The sequence below is a fragment of the Mobula birostris genome, chromosome 8 (genome assembly GCF_030028105.1).
Source record: "Mobula birostris isolate sMobBir1 chromosome 8, sMobBir1.hap1, whole genome shotgun sequence".
Lineage (NCBI taxonomy): Eukaryota > Metazoa > Chordata > Chondrichthyes > Myliobatiformes > Myliobatidae > Mobula > Mobula birostris.
The window spans coordinates 6,661,376-6,683,224 of record NC_092377.1 but is presented as its reverse complement, the minus strand read 5'-3'; the positions used below and the strand labels follow the sequence as shown (position 1 = coordinate 6,683,224).

General features: G+C 45.1%; 1 protein-coding gene across 1 annotated transcript in view; it reads left to right on the top strand.

Annotated features, from left to right (window-relative positions):
• The first annotated feature begins 277 nt into the window (after positions 1-277).
• The window catches only part of LOC140201127 (uncharacterized), a 105,921-nt gene continuing 84,349 nt past the window's right edge, over positions 278-21,849 (top strand). Inside the window, exon 1 of the mRNA XM_072264753.1 lies at positions 278-346. The gene's annotated coding sequence lies outside the window, so the exon portion shown is untranslated. The remainder of the gene's footprint in view (positions 347-21,849) is intronic.

The window sequence follows — 21,849 nt, the reverse complement described above, 5'->3', positions numbered from 1 at the left end:
CTCTGTAATATTTCACTGCTAAGGCTAATGTAATGGCTTCTCTGTAATGGTTAACTGCTGAGGTAATAGTTTCTTTGTAGCAGAAATGTTTGGGTTATGGCTGAAGATAATAATGCATGTTAGCCAATTCGGATTCTGTTGCCCTGTCTGGTGATCCTGGAAGCTGTTGGTTTCGCAGGCTTTGGAGAGAGGGATGAAGAGAGAAGACGCGAATGGAGAGATTCAGTAGGCTGCCAGACGCAGTGGACTCTGAGCGGGGGTCCGAAGGTCGGCGATGTTCGGAGGAGATCGAATGGTGGGAGGAAGACTACTGAGTGAGCTCCAACGATTGTGCACAGACTGTTAAGTAAGATTGGTGCCCTTTTTCTTTTATATTTTGTTTCTCTACCAATCACAAGGTCAAAGTAAGAGCTTATAAAGCTTAATCATTTAATTGCATATTGTGGGGTACTGATTTGTAATGGGACAAATCGCGCAGCATCCACCCAAACGAGATTTCTTAAGTTTGGCCGGGCGGGGGTGGGGTTACCACCCCCAAGATCAAGCCGCTAGGTGAAGCCAGTGTTACATATGTATATATCTATACATATAGTATATAGATATATCGTTCAGAACCCCCAGCCCACTGAAATCATCTGTTAACTGGCCCCCGGCACTCGCTAGTCAACACAGTAGCTTTGAGGCCCAGTCTAGCTGCAATGCCTGACTCCTGCTCCCGGTCCTCACGTATGCAAACACATCTCAAATAGTGAAACACAACCAGACAAATATATATGTATAAGGTACAGAATCAAGGAGCTGCTGCCCGAGTCGATGGAGGCTTACAGTCAAATAGCAAGCGGCCATCACAGTCGCTTTTCTTGTGATTGCAAGATCCCTTTGAACATTGTTAATCTGGGACACCGCGAGTTCAATTTGCTGATTTACTGGATGTGAGCAGGGGCAGATGGACGGCTTGTACCGAGGACCAGGCCTGAAGCCACGGTGTCACCTGTTCGCAGCCGCCCTGACCAAATTAGTTTAAACCATCCCAAGCAGCACTAGCAAATCTCCAGGCCAGGATATTGGTACATACAAGTACATAGTTTGTTGAAAGCAATGTCACGGGTAGACAGCATGACAAAGAGATCATTTAGCATGCCAGCAACATCATACCATCCATTTACCATTGGCTTGCTGAAGTAGACTGCCAGGATGTGCATGAGAACGGAAACAAAGTCGTCAGGATCCAGTACAGAAAGTCACACAATATTGGTCTGAGGAGTTAGATGAGCTTCTATACAGAACTAGATGAGTTCAGAGATGGAAGACTGGTTCATGCTCAAAGACTGTGCTGCCAGTCTAAATTAAGATGTCACTAATGTTACGGACTTCATCAGCAAGTGTGCTGAGGACTGTAGACAATCCAGGTGTTCCCACACTGGAAGCTGTGGGTGCACTGGGAGATCCAGTCACAACTGAATCTAGGACGACAGAATTCAAACCAGGTGACCTGTTCTGTACATAAAATTATGATACGACCTTTGAAAAGGTATCAGAGATGCCAAGAGACAATTCGTCCATATGTGTGTCAGGACTTGCATGTTACAATGGGTTCCAAAATATAGCCGAGCTGTATCACCGATAACAGCACACACTTTCTCAATGAGTTTAACACATCTCTGCACGTTTCGAACAGAACGGAATGGGTGTGTCACTGACAGTCTCCACTGTACCTCAGCGAGTCTGTTGTGGACATAAGGTCACACTTCTGGAGGCTGATGCCTGCATAAGCATCAGTCGGAGATGGTCCTCAGATCCAATGCAGATCAACTGGCAGGGTATGATCAGACATTTTTAGCAGGTCCCTGTTCTATCTGTGGTTCACTATCATTACAGGACCAAAAAAAACAAGGTAATCTACCTTAAAGACTACCACCAGCTGCTGTGAGATCTGCCATCACAAAGTGCTTCCAGGGGCCAGACACAGCCCACATTAATGAGTTTCCTAGACACCTCACCAGTGCCATTCGCAACCACCGAGACCTGTCCACAGTGAAAGCCTCCTACCTGTCCCTACACATCTCTGGAGCCTCTGGACAGTAAAGGCACATCCGGCAGTCTACTGTTTGTTGACTACAACTCTGCATTCAATACTTGAGTTCTAAGCAGGTCAGCAAACTGTAAATTCTGGGACTGGATCCTTGACTTCCTGGTGGACAGACGGTGACTAGTAATGAGGAGCAGCAACATCTTGGCCACAATTCTCACCACTGGTGCCCAACAAGGTAACATCCTCACCCTCCTACTCTACTCCCAGTACATTTACAACTTGAGTGTCCGTATTCTGCTCTACCTCCACCGACAAGTTTGCAGATCATTCTAATGTATTGAGTGTCCGTCAAATAACGATGCATTGACGTACAGAAGGGCTTAGTGACATGTTGTCATGACAACATTTCCCTCAATGTCAGTAAAACAAATTTTACCATTCGAAGAACCCGAGCAATCACATTTATGCAGCTAAGGACCCAAAGATCGCTCTGTATATCAGTGCTGTCAATCTTCAGGCTATGCTACACAGGACTTGTGCTAATATTTTCTGACAGTATGGGCTGGATCACAACAATATGTGCTGCATCGGGCTGTATTTACTAAGTTTTGTATGCTTTGTTGCTTTGAGCTGTGTACTGTACGTGTGTACGGTTTATGACAATAAACTTAAACCCGAATGGGATGCATACGTTACAATGCTGTTCCTGGGCCACAGTTCGGTATTCAACACCATAATTCCCTCCAGACTTGACAGGAATCTCAAACACCTCGGACTTCACCCCACCTTCGGCCGCTGGATCCTAGACTTCCTATCGGATCGCCAACAGATGGTAAGGATGGGCTCCCTCTCCTCTGCCCCTCTGACCGTCAACACAGGTGCCCCCCAGGGTTGTGTTCTGAGTCCCTTTCTCTACTCCCTTTACACCCACAGGTGTATGGAGTTGAGTGGAATCCAGGATCAGCCATGATGGAATGGCGGTGCAGACTCAATGGGCTGAATGGCCTAATTCTGCTCCTGTGTCTTAAGGTCTTATGGTCTTAAGGGACTTATCTGAGCTGGAGTTCTGTAATTCCTGGTGTTCCGCAGGGATCGGCGCTGGGACCTCTGTTGTTTATGATATATACAAATGACCAGGATGATAGTATAGATGGGTGGGTAAGTCAATTTGCGGATGATACTGAGATGGGTGGTGTTCTGGATTGTGTAGAAGACTGGCAAAGAGTGCAGTACGATATGGATCAGTTGCAGATATGGGTGGAGAAATGGCCGGAGTTCAAATGGCAAGGGTAAGATATTAGTGCTGTCAATGAGTTTAACAATCAGTCATGATGTTTCTGAATGATGGTCCAGAAGCAAGAGACTGAGTGTCTTTCTCCAGGTTCTGCAGCCTGTGTCCGGATGTTGAATACGTCTTGTTACTTGTAGGTAGGCAATGCCTTGTTTGCCCAGGAGATGTGAATGGGAATGAGTGTCCGTGGTTAGTTCAACATCCGACCTTCTGAAGAAAGGAAGGTCATTGATGAATCAGTGATGAAGTTTACACTGTGAACACTGACCCGAGGAACACTGGAGTGTTGTCCCGAGAATATTGTTACTGCAACTGGTCAACCCCAGTTGTGTTGGGAATTCAGAGCTTTTATCTCATTGGTTAAGGACTGCGCCCTTGCTGTTTCATTAATGTATGCTTAACAGATAATCTCTGTGGCAACGGTTTGAGGTTGGTGCTTCACCGGCCCAGGTTGGTCAAATACCTGGACTGTAATTGAGTGTGTTGGGCACACTGGGCTGTGAGGATCTGGCTCAACTCTAATGATGAATAACTGACACTCCGACCCTGAGTTTATATGTTGTGCAGGGTAATATTTCTGCTGCTGATTGTCCACCGTGTCTTGTGGAGGCTCCTGTTTCTGTCTCGATTTGCCTGATACTGGACAGATTTACAGCTACTGGATTGGAGATGATGAGGTTTGTCAATCCTTCAGCAGAATGACTTAATCCTTTCAGAAAATGAGATTCCCCCACTGTGAGCGTCCATTCTGTGCATTGTGACATCCAGCAGAGTGAGGAACCTCATTATTGATAAAAGGCTCTGTACAATAGCAGTAACGTTCAGAACATCCAGCCCTCACTGAGTCAATGAGTACCAAGTGAGGAGTACAGTTAGGGTAAATGCAAGCCACCTTTTTTCCCTAAGTTGTGTAGGACTCGTACTAGAGGTAATACGGTAAGTGTGAGAGGCGAAATATTTAATAAGTACCTGAGGAGAGACGTGGTGGCAATGTGGAAGTAATGGATTTAGATTTGCTTTCAACATTTAAGAGAGATTTGACTATGTACATGGATGGGAGAGCATGGTTGGCTATGTTCTAGATACTGGTTGATGGGGCCAAACAGAAAACAGATTTCAGCAAGGACTGGATGAGCCGAAGAGCCTGTTTTTATGCTCTGCTACTCTTTGTATCTATGACTGTATGACCATGTATTGTATTTTGGGCCAGTAATCCTGCCACCAGCTGTTCAGTAAAACCCCTGTGTTGTTACCCTGCCCTCTCTCTCCGATACATTGAGTCACCTGGTTGCACTGGGGACCGGGATTCGTGAAGGTGAATGGAATTCATCGCTGTTCACCAAGAATGAGCACTGACCGAGAGGCAGTTGCTTGCTTCTGTCAGATCTTTTAATCACAATTCCAAAGTACATCGAAATATTACAGAAGAAAACAAACATTAAGCTGGACTATGATGAAGGGAGTGTGCACACTACTTGTCAGATTTAGCTACAGAATCAATACTTGGACTCAATAACACAGGAGATTGAGTTTAAATTCCGGCAGGGCCGAGGAAACTAAATTCATTGAGCTGAACGATTCGACATTGAAGCTGGGAACGGTGACATGAACCATATCTTACTGGACCCGGCACTGAATAGGGGGGAGGATGTAATCATTGCCAACCTGCTGTCGCTGGAACTGGTCATTGGTAGGTGGACCACCAGACCCTCCAGTTCTGATGAAGTGTCACTGCCCGAAACGTCAACTGTTTATTCTTTTCTATAGATGGTGCCTGACGTGTTGAGTTCCTCCAGCATTTTATGTGTTGCTTCGGATTTTCAGCATATGCAGAATTTCTTGTGTTTGTGACATTAAACATCTACACCAGGATGACTGAATCTAAATTAAATTGTGAGGCATTCTGAGGCAAAATGCTGCAGACGCTGAAAATCTGAAATAAACTCGGAAGAGGTGGGTTGTTCACTGGGTCAATTACTGGAAGTTCAGGAGATCAATGTTCATGCAATCAGGTTGGAGGCTACCCAGATGGAATATAAGGTGTTGCTCCTCCAACCTGAGTGTGACCTCATCACGGCAGTGGAGAAGGCCATGGGCTGATATGTTGGAATGGGAACGGGAAGTAGATTTGAAATGGGTACTTTCAATTCTATTTTCAATTTCACCCATCTTTGAGGATATAACAAATCACACAGATGATAGACCAGTCGATGTAGTGTATGTGGATTTCAGTAAGGTAGTGAATGACTCACTATGGGGGATTGCTTTACAGGGTTGATCTCGATGCAGAAGGAGAGACCCACAGCAAAGATCACAGCACAGAGAGAAGAGTCCACAGGCAGGTGTGCAGATGCCCGAACTAGGAAGATGATATAGTTTAATATTTGGACAAGGAGTTGATGTAGGACGGAGGGTGGAAGCAGTATCATAGGAAGCGTGAATAACAGTGCTGCAGGTGAAGTAGCTGATTTACAAGCAGAGGCAATGTGTGGTCAGGAGAGTCTGTTATTAGGGCATATCTGCAGTCAACAGCATTAGTTGCAACATAAAAGGAGGACAAAAGCAAAAAGGGTGTTGTATTTGAATGCCTGCAGTGTATGGAATTATGTAGATGAACTTGCAGCACAGTTGCAGATTGGCAGGTATGATGTTGTAGGCATTACTGAATCATTACTGAAAGAACATTATAGCTGGGAGCTTAATGTCCAAGGATACAGACTGATTAGTGACCCAAAGGTAAAGTAACCCTTAAGGGCAAGTGATCATAATATGATCAAATTCACCCTGAAAGTTAAAATGGAACAGCTAAAGTCAGATGTATTAGTATTAGAACATAGAGAACAGAGAACATAGAAAAGGACAGCACAGTACAGGCCCTTCGGCACACAACATTGTGCCGACCCTAAAACCCTGCCTCCCATATAAGCCCCCACCTTAAATTCCTCCATATACCTGTCTAGTAGTCCCTTAAACTTCACTAGTGTATCTGCCTCCACCACTGACTCAGGCAGTGCATTCCACGCACCAACCACTCTCTGAGTAAAAAACCTTCCTCTAATATCCCCCTTGAACTTCCCACCCCTTATCTTAAAGCCATGTCCTCTTGTATTGATCTGTGGTGCCCTGGGGAAGAGACGCTGTATCTATTCCTCTTATTATCTTGTACACCTCTATCATGTCTCCTCTCATCCTCCTTCTCTCCAAAGAGTAAAGGCCTAGCTCCCTTAATCTCTGATCATAATGCATACTCTCTCAACCAGACAGCATCCTGGTAAATCTCCTCTGTACCCTTTCCAATGCTTCCACATCCTTCCTATAGTGAGGCGATCTGAACTGGACACAGTACTCCAAGTGTGGCCTAACCAGAGTTTTATACAGCTGCATCATTACATCGTGACTCTTAAACTCTATCCCTTGACTTATGAAAGCGAACACCTCATAAGCTTTCTTAACTACCCTATCCACCTGTGAGGCAACTTTCAGGGATCTGTGGACATGTACGCCGAGATCTCTCTGCTCCTCCACACTTAACAAGTATCCTGCTATTTACTTTGTACTCTGCCTTGGAGTTTGTCCTTCCAAAGTGTACCACCTCACACTTCTCCGGGTTGAACTCCATCTGCCACTTCTCAGCCCACTTCTGCATCCTATCAATGTCTCTCTGCAATCTTTGACAATCTTCTACACTATCTACAACACCACCAACCTTTGTGTCATCTGCAATCTTGCCAACCCACCCTTCCACCCCCACATCCAGGTCATTAATAAAAATCACGAAAAGTAGAGGTCCCAGAACAGATCCTTGTGGGACACCACTAGTCACAACCCTCCAATCAGAATGTACTCCCTCCACCACCACCCTCTGCCTTCTGCAGGCAAGCCAATTCTGAATCCACCTGGCCAAACTTCCCTGGATGCCATGCCTTCTAACTTTCCGAATAAGCCTACCATGTGGAACCTTGTCAAATGCCTTACTAAAATCCACATAGATCACATCCACTGCACTACCCTCATCTATATGCCTGGTCACCTCCTCAAAGAACTCTATCAGGCTTGTTAGACACGATCTGCCTTCACAAAGCCATGCTGACTGTCCCTGATCAGACCATGATTCTCTAAATGCCCAGAGATCCTATCTCTAAGAATCTTTTCCAACAGTTTTCCCACCATAAACGTAAGGCTCACTGGCCTATAATTACCCGGAATATTCCTACTACCTTTTTTGAACAAGGGGACAACATTCGCCTCCCTCCAATCCTCTGGTACCATTCCTGTGGACAACGAGGACATAAAGATCCTAGTCAGAGGCTCAGCAATCTCTTCCCTCGCCTCGTGGAGCAGCCTGGGGAATATTCCATCAGGTCCCGTGGACTTATCCGTCCTAATGTATTTTAACAACTCCAACACCTCCTCTCCCTTAATATCAACATGCTCCAGAATATCAACCTCACTCATATTGTCCTCACCATCATCAAGTTCCCTCTCATTGGTGAATACCGAAGAGAAGTATTCATTGAGGACCTCACTAACTTCCACAGCCTCCAGGCACATCTTCCCACCTTTATCTCTAATCGGTCCTACCTTCACTCCTGTCATCCTTTTTTTCTTCACATAATTGAAGAATGCCTTGGGATTTTTCTTTACCCTACTTGCCAAGGCCTTCTCATGCCCCCTTCTTGCTCTTCTCAGCCCCTTCTTAAGGTCCTTTCTTGCTTCCCTATATTCCTGAATAGACCCATCTGATCCCTGCTTCCTAAACCTCATGTATGCTGCTTTTTCCACCTGACTAGATTTTCCACCTCACTTCTCACCCATGGTTCCTTCACCCTACCATTCTTTATCTTCCTCACCGGGACAAATTTACCCATTACATCCTGCAAGAGATCTCTAAATATCAACCACATGTTCACAGTACATTTCCCTGCAAAAACATCATCCCAATTCACACCCGCAAGTTCTAGCCTTATAGCCTCATAATTTGCCCTTCCCCAATTAATAATTTTCCTGTCCTCTCCGATTCTATCCTTTTCCATGATAATGCTAAAGGCCAGGGAGCGGAGGTCACTGTCCCCCAGATGCTCACCCACTGAGAGATCTGTGACCTGACCCGGTTCATTACCTATTACCAGATCTAGTATGGCATTCCCCTAGTCGGCCTGTCCACATACTGTGACAGGAATCCGTCCTGGACACACTTAACTAACTCTGCCCCATCTAAACCCTTGGAACTAATCAGGTGCGAATCAATATCAGGGAAGTTAAATTCACCCATGATAACAACCCTGTTATTTTTGTGCTTTCCCAAAATCTGCCTCCCAATCTGCTCCTGTGTATCTCTGCTGCTACCAGGGGGCCTATAGAATATCCCCAATAGAGTAACTGCTCCCTTCCTGTTCCTGACTTCCACCCATACTGACTCAAAAGAGGATCCTGCGACATTACTCACCCTTTCTGTAGCTGTAATAGTATCCCTGACCAGTAATGACACCACTCCTCCCCTTTTTCTGCCCTCTTTATCCCTTTTAAAGCACTGAAATCCTGGAATATTGAGAATCCATTCCTGCCCTGGTGCCAGCCAAGTCTCTGTAATGGCCACTACATCATAATTCCACGTATGTATCCAAGCTCTCAGTTCATCACCTTTGTTCCTGATGCTTCTTGCATTGAGGTACACACATTTCAGACCTTCTACCTTACTACCTTTACACCGTTTATTCTGCTTCTCTTTCCTCAAAGCCTCTCTATATGTTAGATCTGGCTTTACTCCATGCACTTCTTTCACTGCTCTATCGCTCTGGGTCCCATCCCCTTCGCAAATTAGTTTAAACCCTCCCGAACCATGCTATCAAAACTACCTGCAAAGATATTGCTCCCCCTCGAGTTCAGGTGCAACTCATCCAATCTGTACAGGTCCCACCTTCCCCAGAAGAGATCCCAATGATCTAAAAATCTAAAACCCTGCTCCCTGCACCAACTCCTCAGCCACGCATTCAACTGTCATCTCCTCCAAGTCTTACCATCACTGTCACGTAGCACTGGCAGCAATCGTGAGAACGCCACCCTTGAGGTCCTGTTCTTCAGCCCTCTGCCTAGATTCTGAGACTCACACTTCAGGACTTTGTCCCTCTTCCTGCTTATGTCGTTGGTCCCAACATGTATCTCGACTTCTGGTTGCTTTCCCTCTCGTACCAGGATGTCGTGCACCCGGTCAGAGACATCCCGGACCCTGGCACCCAGGAGGCAACAAACCATGCGGGTGTCCTTCTCACGTCCACAAAATCTCCTGTCTGCTCCCCTGACTATAGAGTCTCCAATGACGACAGCTCTCCTCTTCTCCGTCCCACCCTTCTGCACCACAGGGTCAGACTCAGTGCCGGAGGACCTGCCACTGTGGCTCACACCTGGTCGGTCGTCCCCGCCAACAGTATCCAGCACGGTAAACTTACTATTCAGGGGAATGGCTACAGGGGTGCTCTGCACTTTCACTTTCCCTGCTCTGACTGTCACCCAACGACCTGCTTCCGACAGCCTAGGTGTGACTACCACCCTGTAGCTCTCATCTATGACTGTCTCATTCTCCCTTATGAGTCAAAGGTCATCCAGCTGCTGCTTCAGATTCCTTACACGGTCTTCCAGATCACCCAGCCATATGCACTTCTGGCAGATGTGACTCTGTGGGAGAGGGGCGTTCTCCCAAGACTGCCACATCTCACATTAAGGTGGAGTAAAGCAAATTACAGAGGCATGAGAGAGCTAATGACCAGCATTGATTGGGAAAGAACACTGGCAGGGATGATGGCATAGCAGCAGTGGTTGAAATTTCTGAAAGCAATCCAGAAGGCACAGGATACATACATCTCAAAGAGGAAGAAATAAAGGGAAGACGACACAACCGTGGCTAATGAGAAGTCAAACCCAACATAAAAGCCAAAGAGAGGGCGTATAACGGAGCAAAAACTGGTGGGATGTTAGAGGATTGAGAAGCTTTCAAAAACCAACAGAAGACAACTAAAACGTCATTAAGAAGGTAAAGATGGAATACGAAAGGAAGCTAGCCAAAAAATTAAAGAGGATCTCAAAAGTTTCTTCAGATACATAAAGTGTAAAATAGAGGTGAGAATGGATATCGGACTGTTGGAAAATGATGAGGTAGTAATTGGGGGGGGCTACAAAATGGCAGATGAACTGAATGTGTGTGAAGCTATCATGACTACGGAGAAAGTTCTTGGGAAACTGAAAGATCGGAAGATTGTTAAGTCCCCTGCACCATATGGTGTACACTACAGAGTTATGAAAGCCGTGGCTGGGGAGATCATGGAGGCATTAGAAATGAACTTTTAAGAATCACTAGATTCTGGAATGGTTCCAGAAATCTGGAAAATTGTAAATGTCACCCCTCTCTTCAAGATGGGAGAGAGGCATAAAAAAAGAAAACTACAGGACTGTTAGTCTGACCTCAGTGGTTGGGAAGATGTTGGAGTTGATTAGTAAGGATGAGGTCTTAGGGTACTTGGAGGCACGTGATAAAATAGGCCATAAGCTGCATGATTTTCTCAAGGAAATATCTTGCCAGACAAATCTGTTTGAATTCTTTGAAGAAATAACAAGCAGGATTGACAAAGGAGAATCGGTTGATGTGTACTTGAATTTTCAGAAGGCCTTTGACAAGGTGCTACACGTGAGGTTAAGAGTGGGAATAAAGGGAACCTTTTCTGGCTGGCTGCCGGTGACTTGTGGTGTTCCACAGGGATCTGTGTTGGGACTGATACTTCTCACATTATATGTCAATGATGTAGATGATAGAATTGATAGTTTAGTTGGAAGGTTTGAAGACAATATGAAGATGGGCAGGGTGACAGTTAGTTATGAGGAAGTAGAGGAACTACAGAAGGACAGATAGATTAGGGGAATGGACAAAGAAGTCACAGATGGGATACAATGTTGGGAAGTGTCTGGTCATGCACTTTGGTGGAGAAAATGGTTGAGTATTTGCAAAATGCAGCAAAATACAAAAGACTGAGTCGCAATGGGACTTGGGAGTCCTTGTACAGGGTTGCCTAAAGGTTAATCTGTTGCTTGTGGTGAGGAAGGCAAATGCAACGTTAGCAATCTTTTCAAGAGGACTAGAATATAAAAGCAAGGATGTAATGGTGAAACTTTATAACACACTGGTGAGATCTGACTCGGAGTATTGAGAGCAGATTTGGGCCCCTCATCTTAGAAAGGATGTGCTGAAACTGGAGAGGGTTCAAAGGATTTTCAAGATTGAGCGGCTTGTCAAATGAAGAGTGTTTGATGGCTTGGGGCCTGTGTTCCCGAGAGTTCAGAAGAATGAGTAGTGACCTCATTGAAACCTATCACATGGTGAAAGGCCTTGATAGAGAGGATATGGAGAGTATGTTTCCGATAGCGTTAGAGTCTAAAACTAGAGGACAGAGTCTCAGAATACAAGTGCATCATTTTAGAACAGAGATGAGGAGGAATTTCTTTTGCCAGAGAATGGTGACTCTGTGGAATTCATTGTAACAGGCAGCTCTGGAGGTCAAGTCTTTACTTATATTCAAGGCAGAGGTTGATATAGTTGTGATTGGTCAGGGCATGAAGGGATATGGGGAGAAGGGAGGGGATTGGGGCTGAGAAGAAATTTGGATCAGCCATGATGAAATGGCGGAGCAGACTCGATGGACCAAGTAGCCAGTTCTGCTCCTATATTTATGGTCTTAGTTGGATGTCAAAGTCAAAGTCCTGTCCCGAGCCTTTGGGTCCCTAAATACTCCATATCCAATCATTTTCTGAACTTAGCAAATATTAGTCATTCTGGGAATATTCAAACACCTCTCTGGAATTGGTACAGCTCTCAGAATTTTGCCAGGCTTGCAGGGGTAGGCATGCCATGGACAGTGTCACCACAATGAGGTCTACCGATCAATTCCAACAACTGCAATATGGGTCCACTGCAGTGTTAATGTAACTGAGCGAGCTGAGTCTCAATCTCCATCTTGCGGACTTATGAATCTATGTTGTTGATGATAGGACCGATAGACCATAAGGCATAGGAGCAGAATTAGGCCATCCGGACCATTGAGTCTGCTCCGCCATTCAATCATGGCTGATTTTTTTTTCTATCTTCTCCTCAACCCCAGTTCCCGGCCTTCTCCCCGTAAGCTTTGATGCCATGTCTAATCAGGAACCTATCAATCTCTGCCTTAAATACACCTAATGACCTGGCCTCCAAAGCTACATGTGGCAACAAGTTCCACAAATTCACCACCACTTGGCTAAAGAAATTTCTCTGCATCTCTGTTTTGAATGGGCACCCCTCTATCCTGAGGCTGTGCCCTCTTGTCCTAGACACTCCCACCATGGGAATCATCCTTTCCACATCTACTCTGTTGAGGCCTTTCAATATTAGAAAGGTTTCAATGAGATCCCCCTCATCCTTCTGAATTCCAGTGAGTACACACCCAGAGCCATCAAATGATCCTTGTGTGATAACACTTTCATTCCTGGAATCATTCCTGGAACTTCTCTGACCCTGGAACCCTCCTCTGGACCCACTCCAATGCAAGCACATCTTTTCAAAGATGAGGGGCCCAAAGCTGTTCACAATACTTAAGGTGAAGCCTCACCAGCGCCTTTTGAAGCTTCAGCATCACCTCCTTGCTCTTATATTCTAGACCTCTTGAAATGGTGCTAACATTGAGTCACCACTGACTCAACCTGCAAGATAACCTCCAGGGTGTTCGCACATGGACTCCCAAGGCCCCTTGCATCGCAGATTCCTGGATTTTCTCCCTGTTTAGAGAGTATTCCACACATTTATTTCTACTACCAAAGTGCATGACCATGCATTTTCCAACATTATATTTCATTTGTCACTTTCTTGTTCATTCTCCTAATCTGTCTAAGTCCGTCTGCATCCTGTTTCCTCAACACCATCTGCCCCTCCACCAATCTTTGTATCATCTGCAAACTTGGCAACAAAGCCATCTATTCCATCATCTAAATCATTTATATACAGCATAAAAAGAAGTGGTCCCAACATGGAGCCCTGTGGAGCATCACTCGTCACTGGCAGCCAACCAGAAAAGGATCCTCTTATTCCCACATGCTGCTTCCTACCAATCAGCCAGTACTCTAACCATGTTAGTAACTTTAATGTAATATCATGGGCTTTTAACTTGGTAAGCAGCCTCATGTGTGGCACCTTGTCAAAGGCCCTCTGAAAGTCCAAATATACAACATCAACTGCATCCCCTTTATCTATCCTACTTATAATCTCCTCAAAGAATTCCAACAGGTTCGTCAGACAGGATTTTCCCTGAAGGAAACCATGCTGAATTTGCACTTGTCAGAACCACTGATTCGGCAGTGCAGTAGATACGGCAATTGTGCTTGTGAATGTGCAAGTGTCAGCTAATTATTATTTCACTGTGATAGTATTTAACTCCATACTTGTCATTGTAGTGCTTGTCAAGCACAGCAACGCTTCGCTGCCTGTTTGCATTCGGCCTTGCCTAAGAAATTGGACTGTTGAGTCAACTGACTCTGAAGACTTGTGGTATTTGTTTTTATTTAGTTGTTCTTTCCAGCCACAGTGTAAGCATTGTTTACCACTTGAGAGTTTTGGTTAACAGCTCTGTTTGGCCTGGTGTTTATTGTTTTATTACCCTTTAACACTGTTCGCATTAAAGTCTGTGAACTATTGGCCCATTTCAGTGTCTCTCACTCCGCACTTGGGCCATATCCGAAGCTGGTGGCAGTACTATCTTGTCCTGTGTCACCAAGTACTCCATCATCTCACCCTTAAAAATTGACTCTAACCTCTTGATCCCAGATTCAATATTCCATTGACAGATCTTTTCACACTCTCATTACTTGGAGCGAAGGAGTTTCTCCTCAGATTCCCTTAAAATATTTTGCATTTCATCCGAACATATGATCTCTAATTCTAGTCTCACCCAAACAGAGGGGACAAATCAAACAAACATTTGCCCTTCCTAATTCTGTGGGATCATCCCTCAGTCTGCTGTTCTCCAGGCAATAAACTCCTAACCTTTTCAACTTTGCCTGTAAGCCAAGTCCTGAAGTCCTGTCAAAATCATTGTAAAATTTCTCTGCCCTCTTTCGATCTTATTGATGTCCTTCCTGTAGGCAGATGACCAGAAATGGACATCATACTCCAAATTAGGTTTCTAATCTTCAACGTCAAAACAACATCCTAAACTCTCTACTCGTAACTTTGATGAATGGAGATCAATGTGCCAAAAGTTCTCTTTCGGACACTACGTGTGCTGCCACTTTCAAGATATTATGGATGTGTCACGGTTCTGATCATTAATTCTCTATCTTGCTCCTAATTCCCTTCAATTATGCCATGATTCCAACCATTAATTTCCCAATTGCTTCTAATTCTTTTTGATGGCAGCACACCTGGTTACCATCAAGACCAGCAGCATAAGAAACCTGGCGTTACAACCATTAGTCACCAGATCATAGGTTTTGCCTATGTGGTAATTAACAATTCCTGGCTGCTTAGGATCATATGTTCTAAGTTTCAGGGTTTAACTATGAAGCTCCGTGTCAAGATCCCTCCTGTTTGCTGTTCAACATTCAAGTCAGCTTAAGCATCCTAACTCAATCTCTGTGCCTGTGTCCTGCACTTAGGTTTGCTTGAGTCACTCATTGTAACATAAACATGAAGCACAATAGAGTTATTGGCCCCTAAAATATGCCTAGGGACAAAAATTAGAATTTGAGTTCGTGTTTATTGCAATGAACAATATAAACTTTTGCAATAATATTTGTTTACATTCCCTAATAACTATATTTGCTTAAACAGAGTAATACACACAAAATGCTGGGGGATCTCAGCAGCTCACGCATTAGCTATGGAAATAAATAAACAGTCATCGTTTCGGGCCGAGACACATGCGATTTCCAGCAACTGCAGAATTTCTTGTGCTTTTATTTAAGCAATCATACTATCTAACATAAGGAAAATGCTTTAACATAGAACATAAAATATAGAATAGTACAGCACAATACAGGCCCTTCAGCCCACAATGTTGTGCCAACCCTTAAACCCGACCTCCCATATAACCCCCACCTTAAATTTCTCCATATACCTGTCCAGTAGTCTCTTAAACTTCACTAGTGTATCTGCCTCCACCACTGACTCAGGCAGTGCATTCCACATACAAACCACTCTGAGAAAAAACCTTCCTATTATATCCCCCCTTACCTTAAAGCCATGAACTCTTGTATTGAGCAGAGGTGCCCTGGCTGTCCACTCTATCTAATCCTCTTAATATCTTGTATACCTCTATCATGTCTCCTCTCATCGTCCTTCTCTCCAAAGAGAGAAGCCCTAGCTCCCTTAATCTCTGATCATAATGCATACTCTCTAAACCAGGCAGCATCCTGGTAAATCTCCTTTGTATGCTTGCCAATGGTTTCACATCCTTCCTATAGTGAGGAGACCAGAACTGGACACAATACTCCAAGTGTGGCCTAACCAGAGTTTTATAGAGCTGCATCATTACCTCACGACTCTTAAACTCTATCCCTCGATTTATGAAAGCTAACACTCCATAAGCTTTCTTAACTACCCTACCCATCTGAGGCAACTATCAGGGATCTGTGGACATGTACCCACAGATCTCTCTGCTCCTCCACACTACCAAGTATCCTGCCATTTATTTTGTACTCTGCCTTAGAGTTTGTCCTTCCAATGTGTACCACCTCACACTTCTCTGGGTTGAACTCCATCTGCCACTTCTGCATCCTATATCATGGTCCAGTCTGTGAAGTCCATGTTCCAGTTCACAGTCCGGTCCGTGGACTCCAGATTCCAAGTCTTCCTGCTGTCCCTTGTTTACGTTGGGCTTAATCATAAACATCTGATGCTGGTATTGAGGCTGGGAATATAAGTGGCCCTGGGTTCAAGTGTGGTTGCTGGGTTGTCTTGTCAGTATCCTGTCCTCAACTCTGTGGAGCAAGTCAGAGACTGTGTTCCAATTTTGCTCCATTTGCAAGGTTTACCTATGAAACTCCGCGTCAAGATCCCTCCTGTTTGCTGTTCAATGTTCAAGTCCGTGTAAGCATCCAAACTCAATCTCCGTGCCTGTGTCCTACACGTGGGTTCACTTCAGTCACTCATCGCTACAGGATGCCATTGACGTTCTATTCCTAACCTAGTTCGTCCTCCCAAAGAGCAACACCTCGCACTTGGCTGGTTCAGCTTCCATTTTCCAACTTCCTGCCCAATCTTACCAGATGGTCGAGATCTTGCTGCAAGCTTTGATAACTTTCCTGCCCATCCAGTACGCTCCCAATCTTGGTGTCATCCGCAAATCTGCTGAACTGGTTACCACATTCCCGTCTAGATCACCAAAAAGCATTAACAGGCACAGCAGGATCCCCGGCAGCACACTACCAGTCACACCGAGGTGATGGGCTGGTACTGACGCCGACTGGGATTGGCTCTGAGAACACCTACACTCTTACCTGCTGCAATAAACAAGAGAACATCTCCCGGTGGCATAGCATTTCAATTCCTAATCCCATTCCCACACTGCTATACCTATCCACAGCTTCCTCTACTACTATGATAAGCCAAACACTGGTTGGTAGAACAAAGTCATATTGTCTCAGGAGTCCCCAACCTGCTGTCATGGACATCGATTTCTCTAAGTTAACCTCACTCACCATGTCCTCCTTTGTCTCCACTCGATGCCATCATCCTCTTAATCCTTCGCAATCCCTTTCCCACCCTCACAACCAGATCATCGTGCACCTCATGTTCACCATGAACTTCCTTTTATTAAATGCTTCACCGTCCTCTCTGTTGCCCGGGGCAACTGAGGAGAACCCAAACGCAGAACACCGGCCCGTCGACTGAGTTGGGGATGCTAGCGTAGACGTGAACGTAGAACAGCAAACCATTGGAATCTTGACAAGGAGACGGGATTTACAGGGACTATCTTGAAACTAGAGCTAAACTTAGAACAAACAGTTCGAAACAACCAAGTATCAACGAGAATAGACCAACAAACTGGCAACCTCTGACAGTGAGGCCATCGTACTTATTTCAGAGTCTCTGATGAAAACCAGCTGTACTGTAATTAAGTAAACCAGCAGCAATTGGAAATCTAATGACTGAAATTAGGGCATACTCAGGGAGAAAGGAGTGTTAAAGGGGAACAGCCAAACAGAGCCATAACACTCTCCCAACAGAATCCTTCCCCTTTCAGTCTATCAGCCCCCTGTTCTTACATGATTATGTCTTATCACCTTTCCCTCACCTGGACTCAACTATCACCTGCCAACTTGTACTCCTCACCCTCCTCCAATATTTTATGCTGGCTTCTGCCTCACTCCTTTCCACTGCCGATGAAGGGCCTCCCCCCGAAAAGTCAACTCCTCATTTCCCTCCGTAGATGCAGCCTGAGCTTCTGAGACCTTCCAGCATTTTGAATGCATTGCTACTACCTGGGGTCTACAGGGTTGGTCGAGGTGTCCTGTCAGTTCGAATCGTAGGACCAAATTTGGGAATGTTCAGTCAATCGCTACGAAACTATCGCAAATATAAACAATTTACCTGGGTAGTGTTCAGTTTCCCTGCAGTACATAGTTGCTACAATCGGGGGTCTATAGTGCTGGTCGCAGAAATCCCGTCAGTTTCAAACCCAGACAAAGTTGGTCGGAAGCTCGTAAAAATATAAACATTTTACCTGGATAGAGTTCAGGTTCCCTGCTGTATCACGCCTGTTTATAGAATGGTTTAGAATGTCGCTTAGCGCTCCCAATCCAGGATGAAATTAATTCTGGGCACCCGCTGCATAAACATAGAACATAAAACATTGCATACTCTTGGCCCAGGTTACCGCGCCGATCCTTTACCCCAAGTAAGACCGATCCTAAGATCAATCCAACCCTTACCCCAAGATGGTGCACTAGTTTTCTTCATCCATATCCCATCTAGAGTCTCTTAAATGTCCCTAAAATATCTGCCTCAGCCAGTATCCCGGCAGTGCGTCCCATGTACCCATCACTCTGTGCTCGTCCAGTCGTAGCCGAGTCCAAGAGCCTCGTCCAGGACCCACATTCCTAACCCAGGCCCTGTGTCCCTGTCTCGTCCAGTGCCTGTGTCCGAGTCCGTGTCCAGCATCGTTTCTTCCGGACTTCCCTTGCATTCTTGATAATCTTACTCCAGCTCCTAGTACTTCAGTGTCTGTGTCTTGCATTAGGGTCCGCTCCCAAAGGCTCCTTGTAACACCCTCGCTCCAAAGAAAAACAACCCTATCTTGCTCAAACTTTGTTCGCAGGGCATGTCCAGGGAGCATCCTGGTAACTTTACCCCGCAGCCTCTCAAAACCTGACACATCCATCCGATAATGAAGCGACCGAAACTGAACACAATACTGCAAGTGTGGTGTGATAAGAGAGAACTGATATCATGTCACGCCCTGATTTCTGGGTGCTGTGACTCACGTAGCCCTCTCCTCTCAAACTTATCACCCAGACAAGTCACCTGATCGTGTGTCCCAGTCGCCCCGACACATTCACTGGGAGCGCAGACCATGCCGGAGAGGTGACACGGCGAGACGAACGGTCATAATTTCACCAATCCAAGGGGTGGGGAATATCGGGGGAGAAGGACAGAAGCTACAAAGATTTCCCAAACTGGGAAGAATGGGGATTGATGGATCTCCATCCTTTGACAGGGGTCTGTAGTGGAGAACATGGGGCAATTAGAGGTCCACGGGATTGGTCGCAGATAGCTCGTCAGCTTGAAGTGTCGGGCATCATTTGGCGTTTGCCAGAAAGTTGCTCAAAATCTAGTACAAACAAAAGGTGGTATGCGCTGAATTGTTGCACAGTGATCTTAATCCAAAACTAAACTAATTCTACGCACTCTCCGAATAACAGTTGAATTACCCTAAAACACACCACTGCGTGATGGGCGCTGTCACACCGCAACTGAAATACCCTCAAATTGATCCACACAGATCGACCACCTCACCGTTAGTCTCAGGTGAACTCCAAGAAAAAGCAACTCATTCGTTACACAGTATGTTCCCAGACTGAGCAATGACCATTCACGCACTGCCTAGTCCAATTTGAAATAGATCCCACCTCGGGGCTCCGCCCAACAGAGGGAGGCAGACCACGGCTACACTTCTCAGAGTAAAATTAACTCACAGGTCGGAATCAAGGGGAAGAAGAACAGATCAGACAGGGGAGCTTCCGGCACTGGGGGAGCTCCACAGTGGCGACCCTATACGGGGAGAGAGGTGTTCCTGGGATCCCTTTCTAAAGTCGGTGAACTCCCTTTGGGAGAACAATTTTTTTCCAAAACTACTATATTAGCTTACATTCGAGAATTTGGTTCTTGATACAGCGACATCCCAGTTTCTAGATAGGGTTTCCCTATCTCTCACAGGGAGCCACAACATTGCTTCTGGAATTGGGAGCAGAGAACCTGCAAGATCTGTTCACTGAAATGTGAACCTAGATCATTATTTCAGCATCGAAAGAAGTCCGGGCCGCCGGGAGAGTAGAAGAATGTGGGGAGGGAACAAGTGCAGGACCAACAAGCGAGCAGACAGACGGGGCAATCAGAAAGTTCAAGGCCTTGGTAAGTAGTCCTTTAGAGAAGATCCATCTGAATGAGACGGTGCACGGTGTCGGTCAGGTATATCAAGGCAGTTTGAAGCCTTGGACAAATTTTGGGATGACTCGGTAAAGTGTTCCGAAACTGGTGCCGATGTAAACAATTTACCTGGGAGGAGTTTCCTTCAGTGTCACTGTTGGGCAGAGAATGAAACACAAGTGTTGTTCACCGCTCTCAATCTGGAATGAAAGTAACTCTTCTTCTTCTTCTTCTTTTTTGAGTTTTTACGGCAGGCAGTCGGCATCCACACTGCTGCATTACGGTCATCTTTTGGATTTATTGTCCCTCATTGTCCATCACTTTAAAGCTGTCTTTCCAGTCCCGTCGCCCTTAAATAACTAAACAACCATTTCCTCCCCTGATAACTCTCCCCGCATTCCTATTCTCTACCAGTCCTATTTTGCGTAATCGTTGTAACATTTGTTGCCTTTCCTGTGCAAATTTCCTGCATGAAATGAGGATATGCTCTACTGTTTCAGTCTCCTGACATAGATCGCAAAAACCTGTTGGATGCTTATTTATGATGGCTAGAGTACCATTAAGGTTGCTGTGCCCAATTCTCAGTCTACTTATAATTACTTGCTCCTTCCACTTTACTCCCCTACTTCTTCCCATATCTACTCTGTTCTGAATTGAATGTAAATGTCTTCCTTTTATTGCTCTGTCCCAATGCTGCTGCCACTGTTGATTTATCCTTCTCCACACTATGCTCTGCCCCTCTGATTTTGATAGTTTAATATTGACCTCTACAGATCCTTTTTTGACTGCAGCTTTTGCCGGCCTACCTGCTGTCTCATTTCCCATAATATCCGAATGTGCTGGAACCCACATGAATGCGATATTTTTGCCTTGTCTAGCCAGTCTTGAATTTGCAAACAGGATTTCATAAAGCAGATCCTGGTGACCTCTAGCTGTACCTGCCTTAATGCCTGCAAGGGCCAACACAGAATCGCTACATATCACAATATTATTACAATCAACCTGCTCACTCCATTCTAGTGCTAACAATATGGCAAACATTTCAACTGCATATACACTCAAGCAATCAGGTGTTCTCTTGCTAATCTCCACTTGATAACTTGGTACAACAATTGCGGACCCTGTTGCACCTCTTTCTGGATCCTTTGATCCATCAGTAAAAATCTGTATGCCTTTATATTTACATTCCCTATAACTATGATATTTACCGAGTATATCAGCCGCCTTATTACTGTGCTTAATCTTAGCAAATTCCAAATCTACAGAGGGATTTTCTAATACCCAGAAAGGTCTGACAGGCCACACCACACTTGGACGAAACTCTTTATCGTGTACACCCATATCTTTTGCTGTTTGCTCTCCTGTCCAGCCAAAACTTTCTTTTTATGGCCTCTCCTTCTCCCAACATGTCTGCAACATCCTTTTTGTAGGATGGCTATCACCATGCCCCCTTAAATTAATCCAGTAATTGGCCTCCAGCTGTTTACGCCGCAGCCCCAATGGCATCTCATTTGCCTCAACTTGGAGTGCACACACTGGGGAAGCTCTAACCGCTCTCAAGCACACCCTTAGAGCCCGAGCTTGCACGATATCCAGTTCTGCTAGCACAGGTTTTGCTGCTGACCTGTATACAATACTTGCTTGTTTAATCTTGATCTTATTAATGCTACATAAATATACTTCAGTGATGCAAAATCAGCACCCCATTCCAATCCAGCAAGACACCTCATGACATTTATCACATTTTTACATTTAGTAACTACATACCTAACGTTTTCTCTCCATGTTAATCTCAAATCAAAGTGCACTCCCAAAAACTGAAAACTTTCAACTCTCTCCAGGTTACTTCCATACAGATTCAAATTAAAT